The 10,561-nt window shown below is 40.8% G+C and overlaps 1 protein-coding gene across 1 annotated transcript in view; it reads left to right on the top strand.

The window, feature by feature from the left end:
- Positions 1-531: 531 nt before the first annotated feature.
- SLC16A1 (solute carrier family 16 member 1) overlaps positions 532-10,561 on the top strand; it is a 34,571-nt gene continuing 24,541 nt past the window's right edge. Inside the window, exon 1 of the mRNA XM_067727298.1 lies at positions 532-671. The gene's annotated coding sequence lies outside the window, so the exon portion shown is untranslated. The remainder of the gene's footprint in view (positions 672-10,561) is intronic.

Genomic DNA, 10,561 nt, shown 5'->3' with positions numbered 1-10,561 from the left:
TCGGAGGTGCACCCGCGTCCACTCAAACCCCGCCCAGTCCCCCACTTCCAGTCACTTCCCCGCTCTTCCGCGCGCCCATCTCCCCCCCACACCTGAGTCAGGAGCCGGGGGACACGCCCCATCCGTCCTTAGCGGTTTCCCCCTTTTCTCTGGCAGAGACTGAGGGCGAGATCGACGTTGGTGTCCCAGATGCGAGTAGGTCACCCCGAGGTCCTCCGACGGCTGGCCGAAAGGGCGAGTCCCCCACAGCAGTGCGGCAACGCGGTCGGCGTTGCATAGCGGGGCGCAGCTTTCGGGTCCTGTCGGGCCGCCGGTCACGTGGCGGAGAGGGGGCGCCAGCGCGCGCGAGAGAGTGAGCGGGCGCGCGCCTGAGAGCTGTGGAGGCGCGAGTTGCGGTTCGGGTGTGAGTGTAGGGGGGAGGGGGCGGTGGCCGGGAGGGCCGACTCCGCCCCCTGTGCGCATGCTCCGGCCCCGGCCAGTTATAAAGCAGCCTCGCTGGCCCGGCCCGACAAAGTGCTGGCGAGCTGCGACGTGACTACTCGGTCGCGTGGGTTCCCGGGCGAGCAGGCGAGGCAGCCGGTGAAAGACGCTACCTGGACCCTGGGCCCTGCGGGACTCCAGCCGCGCCGCGGCGTCACGTTCACGCTCTGCGCCGCGAGCCGCGCATAACGGTTAGTTGGTAACTGGCGGCCGCACGTTCGGCCGGGACCCCGCGGTGCCCTTGTTTCCTCGGCTGGGTCGGAGGGAGCCTCGGGGGAGTGGAAGGCTTGGTCTCCGGGGGAGGGGGGGCGGCCGGGCGGGGGCATCTTGGCCGCAGCAGCCACGTGGCCTCGGAGCGCAGCGTTGGTGAAGGAGACCCTGAGGCGCTGGGGACAGCGCTTTTCCCAGCAGAGCTGCAGCCCCGTTGTCAGGTGCGGGCCACCGGCCTGGTCGAGGAGTGGGGTCGAGCTGCCGGTGACCTTGGGGAAGTCGCTTCTCCTCTAGTGTTAAGTAGGCTGCTCCGGAGATGCTTTTGATCTGGGAAAGGATCGACGTGAGGCCGATTCACGTGGTGCCTCCAGACTGCTGGCGGCTTTCTCCCGGTACTCGGGGCGGGAGTTATTTTGGACTCGTGGCACGCCCGCCCCAACCTTCTCAGCCAGCCAATCCTTGTCCCACCTGGCGACTTGGCGGTAGTGGCCTGAGGGAGCTGCAGTCCCCGCAGCCTAGGCGTGACTGCAGTGTCTGAGAGGACTTTGAGGAGGGGACGTTGCAACTGGCAGACGCCCGGAGTGGTGCTGACGGGAACTCTTTGTCATTCAACCTGTAGCTGCAGAACGTCCGCCGCAGCGCCCTCGCTCTGGGGCTTTAAGGCGGCCCTGTCGGAAGGAATCTGAAGCATAGCGTTACACTTGGTCTGATGCACGCTTTTTGTTCCAAATGCATCCTCTTTTTCCACGTGCATTTTAACATTTCATTTATTTGTCATGGCTTATTTGGTGCGACAAGCAGTTAGTTGCCAAAACTAGTTTGTGATTAATCTTAATTAAAAAAAACAAACATTACTCCCCCCAAAACAAACGTTACTACTTTAGTCGAGTTTCCAGTTTGCTTATAAACTAGGCATCTACTGATAACAGTAAAATGTTGACAAGCTACTTTGTCAGAACTAGTTTTGAAATTTTTTTTTCAAAAATTATTCTGGTTTCGAAATAAAATGTGTACACTTTAGTGCCCTGATAAAACAAATGTGGGTATAGTTACTAGAGGAATGTAGTGATAGGGTGAACTCTGAACTGTGTGAGAGTTTGAAAGAGTGTAAGTAGGAATTAGCCATTAATCAGTTTTGATGTCAGCTACCAGACCAGTGAGGTGATGCCGAGAGTATGTATTTTAGTGTAGTTTTTTTAGTTAGGCACTAAATATACCTATAAATCCGAGTTTTATACCATAGGGTATAATTTTGCCTTCAAATTGCCATAGATATAATAAAGAATTTAAGAAATCTAGCCCTTAAAACAAGTATTGGGTAAGTATTAAACAAAAGTTGCACTTCAGTAATTCAGGGATTAGATAGATGCTGTTCTTTCATTGGATTGCAGTGATCCTTGTTAAAAATGCAAGTTAATGGTCTGGGGAGCATTACCTGAGATCTTTATAGCTGAATAGGTTCAAAGGTTTAGTTGTAAGCTTAACATAATAGGCTATAGCATACCTAAAGAGATTAAAAAGGAAAAAGGATCATGCCACCATAGGATGAACCAACTGATCAGTGTTTCAATAGTTTACATATTTTTAGCCTTTTAAATATTAATGCACATAACTCTGGAAAAGATGTTAATGACCAGCTAGTCAGTTTCCCTTATTTTATAGATTAGGAAGCTAAGGTTGGAGAGGGTAAGTGACTTCTCATCTTAGTTCTGAAAACTTTTTAATGGTTGGGTGGAGATGATGTGTCTTTTGACTCCCATTTAGTGAGTTTGGCGCTCCTGTGCGTTCTCTAAAATTATAAATATAGATATGAATTATCTCATGCCAAAAAACAGTTATTTTGAATAATAACTTCCCAACTTCTTATGTCCTTCATTCCCACTATATTTTACATCCACTTCATAATATGCATGCCTATGCAGAATTTAGGTCCCTGTAAATGCCTACATGGCCAATCTCATTTTGTTAGAGGACAAGGGAGATGCGACTTGATTTATTATTGGCTGCCAGGCACTAGGATTCAGAGAGAGCTAGGATTCAGCCATGAACAAGTTCTAGCCCTGTCACTCCCAGAGTTTATGGTGTAACTGGAAAACAAATGTATAATTACCAGAACAAGTACTCTTTACAAACAAGTATTGAGTATATGATCGAGGAAGTACAGGTTCCTTTGGGAACAAATACTGTATTATGTAGGTGTGAGAAAACTCTCAATTTAGTATAGAAGCAAAGGTAGGCCTCTCCGAGGAAATGCTATTTAACCCGAGAATTGAAGGATGAATAGGAGCTAGCTAGGCCAGGGAGTGATAGTGGAAAGAGCATTACAGACATGAGTACTAAAGCTACAATCAGTACAGGGTACATTAGAAAAACGTATAGAATTTCAGCAAAGCTAAAGCATGAAGAGGGAGCAGAGAGAATGGGGAAAGATGGAAGTAGACAATATCAGATAATGAAAGGCCTTATTAGTCATCTTAAGGAAATAGGGAAGGGACTAGGTAAAAAAAACTTAAGGAAGTGCTCCTGTCTTGAAGCTAAATGAAGCAGTTTAATGGTTTTAAATGGGGCTGGGAATAGCATGATCAGATTTTGAATTTTAGGAATATCACTGGATACAAAGTGGAGAACAGGTTGGAGGGAGGCTGTTAGAGTTTTGTGAGACTACAGTGATGGACAAGATGGACAGTAGTGGGAAGATGGAAGAGAGAGGGGAACAGGCAGGATTCAGTGATAGACCAGATGTGGGAGACTGGGGAAGCCAGAGAAGTTAAAAATATCTCCCAGGTTTCTAGCTTGAGCAAATGAGTTTATTATTTTTCTCCATTTAACCAATGTGGACATTAAGAGGTTGTGTGACTAGCCCAGGGCTGTTCAACTTGTAAGGGTTGGAAACAAGACTCAAATCCATTTTTGTCCTTTCTGTGTTTTTGCTGTTATTGATAGTGATTTTTTTCCCTTCTAAATAATTTATTATGGAAAGTTTCAAACCCAATTGAAGTTTCAAACAGCCATTACCGTTTCATCTGTACTCCTACTTACTCCCTGCTGCCCCCTACTGCATTATTGTGAAGCAAAACATAGATATGCATTTCATCTGTAAATATTTCAGTATATCTCTAGAAGATATGACTTAAAAAACCATAACCACAATACCATTATCCCACCTTTAAGCGTTAACATCACCAAATAACCAGGCAGTATTCAATTTTTCCTAAATTGTTTCAAAGTAAGTGGTCTGTTTGGGATCCAAATTACATTTGGTTGGTATGTCTTTTAAACTACAGGTTACCCTTTTCTCTCTTATTTTCCTCGTAAGTTATTTGTTGATGGAACCGGGTTATTTTTTCTGCAGTTTCCCTCATTCTGGATTTTATTGAATGTCCCTCTGGTATAGGTTTAACATGTTCTCCTATCCCTCGTATTTTCTGTAAATTTGTAGATAGATTGCGGTTGGATTTCTGAGAGGAGGCATGGTGTGGTGGAGAGGGCAAATATAATTCATAGGTGGTGGTGTGTATTTTTCCATCAGGAGGCATATGATGTTTGGTTGTCCCTCATTCTGCTATATTGATGGCCTCGTTCCGTTATTTCATTAGTGGTTTGCAAATGGCAATAATTTAATTGTGCCTTTAATTCTAACATTCCTTCGTAATTGATTAGCTAGAATACCTCTATAAAAGAGAGGTAGTTGGAATAGGAAGGACAAGTTAAAAGTTTGTGTGCTTTAATACAATATCATATATGATCACAACACTTTCTTTGTGGAGAAATGTATTTCAATGTAACAAGGTACATCCTCTTTAAAAAGCCAGTACATATTTTGTTAGGTTGTTTTTTAGCACTTGATGTTAATGTTTCGAATAGCTTTTAGTATTTGGGATATTTAGAATTTCTGTTCTTAAATTGGTAGGGATTCTTTTGGTCTTTGTTCTTTCTTGAAGAGCTTATCTGTTCCCATAGCTTTGGGGGAATTTCTGGTAGAATCACTCCCTAACCAAATCTAAATCTCTAGCTGTAACCAGATTACAGATTTTAAATTCCTTGAGGACAGGGATTGACTACTCCAGGTAGCCAAACTTAAAATCTGAGTCATTTTAATAGTTCTCCAGTGGGCCCCCACTCTACCAAATGCAATTAAGTGCCAGCCCCTTCTCCCCTTTGTTGTCTCGTGTCCACTCCTTCCCACCCTATTCTACTCCCCTTTTTCATTCTTATTACTGCTACCTAATTTAGGCTGCTGTCATTAGTAGATTGGTGCAGTGGCCTTTTAAGTTGTATGTTACTCATCCTTTTATTTGCCCTGACAAATTTTTCTCCATGCTTTTTTCCTCTAATTTTTTTCATTTACCTCTCCGTCTCTCTCCTCTCCCTCTTCCCCCTCCTCTTCCTCCTCTTCCCCTTTCCCTTCCCCTTCTCCTTCCCCCCCACCTCTTTCTCCCTCTCTGTTTTTGGTTGTAGGATCCAGTTTATAATGGATTTATGGCAGGAAGACTAGTGTAGGTGACCTGTTTGAGCCATAGTGTCTTGCAGACAAGTGATTAAAAGAGCAATAATGATCTTATAGAAATGGTGATTTCTCTCCTGGGGCCACAGTATACACAATAGCTACATGAGTTCACATCCAGGACAGTGTGACTGGCTGCATGGGCTAAGCCATTGAAGACTGCTACTGACCTTTTATGCAGAAACAGTAGGATCCAGCTCCTTTGGTTGTCCACACTCCCCTATTGCTGATCACAACTACTCATAATGTTGAATCCGATTTGATTACAATGATTTAGCCTTCATATAAAGGAGAAATTCCTCAAAATATACAGGCATTGTAAGCTGCATATTTGATGATTTGTTGAAAAATATTTCTTCCCTGTGATTTTGCTCTTATATAAATCTTCGGAAGACTGAAGGCCTGATGGTACAGTTCTGGTGTGTTAAACTATCTTGGATAATAATAGAGCTTAACAGAGCTTTTGTAAATTGCCTTATTGAGCTTTTGAGAATGAAAGCTAAGTTTTTACTTTATTAACTTTCTCTTCTGTTCCCCAATCAGAGGTTTTAACCTGGGATCTGCAGATTGATACTCCATGTTGGATGGAATGTCTGTGAACTTGGTTGGGGAAAAAATTACATCTTTTCATTAACCTCTAAGTAAAATTTAGAATTTATTTCAACTATGAATGCAGGCAACAAACCATAGTAGTATTGGCAGTACCTGTGACTTTGTCACCAATGGAAATCACATATTTTCGTGTCATGATACAGCGGCTGCAGCTATCTTGAAATTGTTCAAATTCATCACTACTTTGAAATTACTGTGGTTATTAGACCCACTGCTAGATCTTATCTAATTTCGTACTTTAAAAAATCACATTATTATATCCAATTTTAAATGTTTTGACAATAATACCTTTGTATACATTTAAAAACATTCTGATAAAGGCTTCATAGGTTTTATCACACTGCTAAAGGAATCTGTGGCACCAAAAAAGCTAAGAACTGCTGCTCCTAACTCCTGTACTTCTGTTCCTCTGTGAGAGTAAAGTTAGCTAGAACCTGTGATGCAACACAGCACACAACTCATGATGTCACAGTTATGTAAATTTTTTGGCCCTTGACTTTTATGTACTAAATCATAAATTTTGACCTCACAAATGAGAGGGAACAAAATGCTTGTGTATATGCTAAGGGAGAGTAAAATGATTTTCACAAATTAAGGCAGAATAATTTTCCCTTGTATTTAGGAAGTATATGTTTAAAATTACTGTTTCCAAAGGAGTTCTATTTTAAGGGCCATAACTTAAATAGGATAAAGCATATCGTCAGTGACTTGGATTTTCTTGCCCTCTTTTGGGTGCTTCAGCAAATGTGCTTAAAATTGCTTCAAATCTTGTCTTCAGCAGCTCACTATATTAGATTCAGGCCTTTATTTTGCTCAACTGGAGGAACCCCTAAAGATGTTGATGAATCTCAGGTTTGAAATACCTACTCTGTAGGTTAGAAATACACTTACTATTATTATTACACTTTTTATCTATTGTGATTGTGTAATGATGTTATTTGTATTTACTGTATTACCTAGAGAACTACTTACTTGATGTAGTAGAGGGAAGAGGAGTGGTTTAACAAATTACCTGTTTCCAGGAAAGTAAAACATTCATTTGAAACTTACGTATTTTTTATATAGATATATAAATTTATTTGTTTATTTATTTATTTATTGGCTGCGTTTGGTCTTCATTGCTGCGCGCGGGCTTTTTCTCTAGTTGGGGCGAGCGGGGGCTACTCTTCCTTGCCGAGTGGGAGCTTCTCATTGCCGAGTGGGAGCTTCTCATTGCAGTGGCTTCTCTTGTTGCAGAGCAAGGGCTCTAGGAGTGTGAGCTTGGTAGTTGTGGCTTACAGGCTCTAGAGTGCACAGGCTCAGTAGTGGCTCAGGGGCTTATTTGCTCCACGGTATGTGGGATCTTCCCGGACCAGGGCTCGAACCCGTGTCCCCTGCATTGGCAGGCGGATTCTCAAGCACTGCGCCACCAGGGAAGCCCCTGAAACTTATGTATTTCTAATAAAGGAACTGATTATTATCTTAACGAGAACACAGATTTATATAGTCAGCAATTAAAAGGGCTATTTAAGTTTAATTACAGTATATTTTGAGGTAATAATGCTGACTTCTTTTTGGTATATCTTTAGTCTCTATTCTTAAAAAGCTTTGCAAGTAAACATTTGAGAATGGTGGATAATGCTTTAATGCCAGACAAACAGTACTCAGTTTTAATACTTACTCTTTTGTGGTTTGTCTGTTACTAATAAAACAAACAAGAAAACAAAACAACTTAGTTCTTTGAGATAATGAGGGTCAAAGGTAGCATAATAATGAAGTTCAGGCTCATTCAAAGGTTATTTATTAAACAATTATGTGTATAAGAAATTACTAGAAAGGGATGAAAAAATATATATTTAAAAATATGGTTTGAAACTTCTAGGAGGAGAATTAAGCTTTGAAATGAAATGTCAGCATATTACTGTGTTGCCTCTAGTCTTCAAAACTTAAAAGTTTTTCATGTGAAACTAAGTATAGTGTTAATTTTTTCTGAGTTCAACTTAGCCTTTTGCAAGAAAAGGAAAAGCTTTCTTTGTTGTTTGCCTTTTAATGAATTGTAAATCTCCCCATTAAGCTTCAGAATAGGTAGTGAAGTAGATTCTAACTGAAATACCACCAATTATATTCAAGTATTGATTTATATTCAAAGTAACATAAGTGACACAGTTTTGATATCACATCTATTTGTAATTTTAATTCAGCCTATTATATTTCTTCTTTAGATTTTGGAAGAGGATAGGTCATATATTAATGAATTGAAATGGTAGGTCATATATTAATAAATTGAAATGGCCCACTTAGCTCTTGATTTGTTGAATATATATTTGCATTGCTGTAGAAAACAACATATACAGGTATTCCAAAATATAGCCTGGAATTCTGCCAAGGAAAACCTGCTTTTGGAGGACACAGCCTCCAACTTCCCTTTCTTCATTCACTACTGCTCACATTCTTATGTTTTATATAAATTTGAAATGGTTTTACATTTGGAAACTCTTTCCCAAGCAAGAAATAAATTAACATGTGAAAGGGAACAGGACTTGGTCTCAACATGGACAATAGCTAATTTTTTAATCTGCTAGAATCAGGCAAAAATGAAGCATTAAAGAAGGCAAAATCTGCTGGTGTAGTAATAACTCAGAAAGTGATACTAATCAGATAAGTTCTGTGCCGAAAGTTGTATTCCATAATTTTTTTCTTTTATTTAAGCAAAACAAAACAAAATACCTTTTTGCCTGTGTTTCTTAGAGTTCCAGAAAGCTTAACATCACTGGAGGGTTTTTTCTGGTTTCATATTTTTCCACACTTCTCAAAAACTGGGAGAGTCAGATTCTTTGAATCCTAACATTTGGTCATGGGGGAGGGGTTAGTTGGTTGTTACTTTTTTTCTGGCCTCCCCGCACAGCTTGTGGGATCATAGTTCCTGACCAGGGATCGAACCCCGGCCCACTGCAGTGAAAGCATGGGGTCCTAGCCAATGGACTGTCAGGGAATTCCCTAGCTTGTTGTTGTTGTTGTTGAAACAATAGCCTCTGTCCTTAATTCATGATCTAAAAGCACACACCTAAGCTAATTAGGGAAATAGTTACTTACAAAGGAAGAAACAAATATGCAACTTATTATCTTAGAGTTTTCAGAATCCTACCCAAGAAGCCTTGAGTTAAAATGTCATGGAGGGGATTGATTCCATGTGGCAAGGTATATTCAGAAAAAGAATAGTGATATTGGGGGCTGGAACAGAATCTTAGCATTAGATAAATTTATAATTATGGTATTGTCAGTTAATGAAAAAATAATTTCATTTTTGCAAATTACTAAATGCTTGTGTCACATCAGTATGTGGATTTGGAAGAAAATTGTACTGTTTTTGCTTTTGTTAGTTTCTGAATTGATCTTTAACACTAAGGTATCCTAAAGCATTGGTGCCTCTTGTAAGTATACATTTTAGTTGTGTCTGATGTAATAAAGAATTGGTTCTACTAACTTCTCTTAAAGCTTTGATAAAGCAACTATACTCCAATTTTTAAAAAAAAGCTTTGAAATATCCATAGAAGTTACTTTTTTTTAATGAGCAAACAACTTTGTTCGTTTGTTTGTTTGTCTATTTAGGCCACACAGCACGGCTTGTGGGATCTTAGTTCCCCGACCAGGGATTGAACCCAGGCCACAACAGTGAAAGCACCTAGTCCTAACCACTGGACCACCAGGGAATTCCCCCATAGAAGTTATTTTCTAATCTTTGGACATCTTCATTTGCCTTCTTATCCCCATATGTAAGCCCCAGTGTTAAAGAGCACTTAAACTAACTTGATCTCATGGTTTTTGTTTTAGTTAATTATGCTGCTATTTCCTAAAATCTATTACAGATGTACAGTACTTTAGCTTCTCTGTTGTGTGACTTTGAGGGTAGCCTAAGTGCCTAACCACGCACATTGAGGTGGGATAGTGCCCTGGAAGTTAGGGATTTGCAGTGAAAAGTAAAAATGAATTTATCACTTCTTTGACTAGGTGTCCACCTTTTACCCAAGGATTTTAATTAATGCTCAGCCCTAAATAATCCACAGACTTGTTATATTGGAGTATTAGCTGCTTTTTTTTTTTTTTGCGGTATGCTGGCCTCTCACTGTTGTGGTCTCTCCCATTACGGAGCACAGGCTCCGGACGCGCAGGCCCAGTGGCCATGGCTGACGGGCCCAGCCGCTCTGCGGCATGTGGGATCTTCCCGGACTGGGGCACGAACCCGTGTCCCCTGCATCAGCAGGCGGACTCTCAACCACTGCGCCACCAGGGAAGCCCTATTAGTTGCTTTTTAATGTAGAAAAAAATGTAATGTTATTGTCTGTATTAAAATAAACCTTACCATTGTTGACATACACTGTTCTCAGAGTTCTGAATATTGGTATGATTCTTAGTTTAAAGTGTTTTTGCCACAAAATACAATGAAAGAGGAAAAATAGGCTCTTTTTATTTTTTACAATATGAATCAAAAGCCTTTGAATTTTGCAGAAATTCCATATCTAAAAATCTGTCCTAAATTTCTAGTTCACCGCAGTAGCTTTTTTTTGTTTTTTTTTTGATGTGGACCATTTTTAAAGTCTTTATTGAATTTGTTACAATATTGCTTCCGTTTTATGTTTTGTTTTCTGACCGTGAGGCATGTGGGATTTTAGCTCGCTGACCAGGGATTGAATCCACACACCCCCACATTGGAAGGCAAGATCTTAACCACTGGACTGCCCAGGAAGTCCCACCATGGTAGTTTTTATAGAAGAAAAA

The sequence above is a fragment of the Pseudorca crassidens genome, chromosome 2, assembly GCF_039906515.1.
Source record: "Pseudorca crassidens isolate mPseCra1 chromosome 2, mPseCra1.hap1, whole genome shotgun sequence".
NCBI lineage: Eukaryota > Metazoa > Chordata > Mammalia > Artiodactyla > Delphinidae > Pseudorca > Pseudorca crassidens.
Note: the sequence above shows the minus strand (reverse complement) of the source record. Positions and strands in the feature narration are given on the sequence as shown.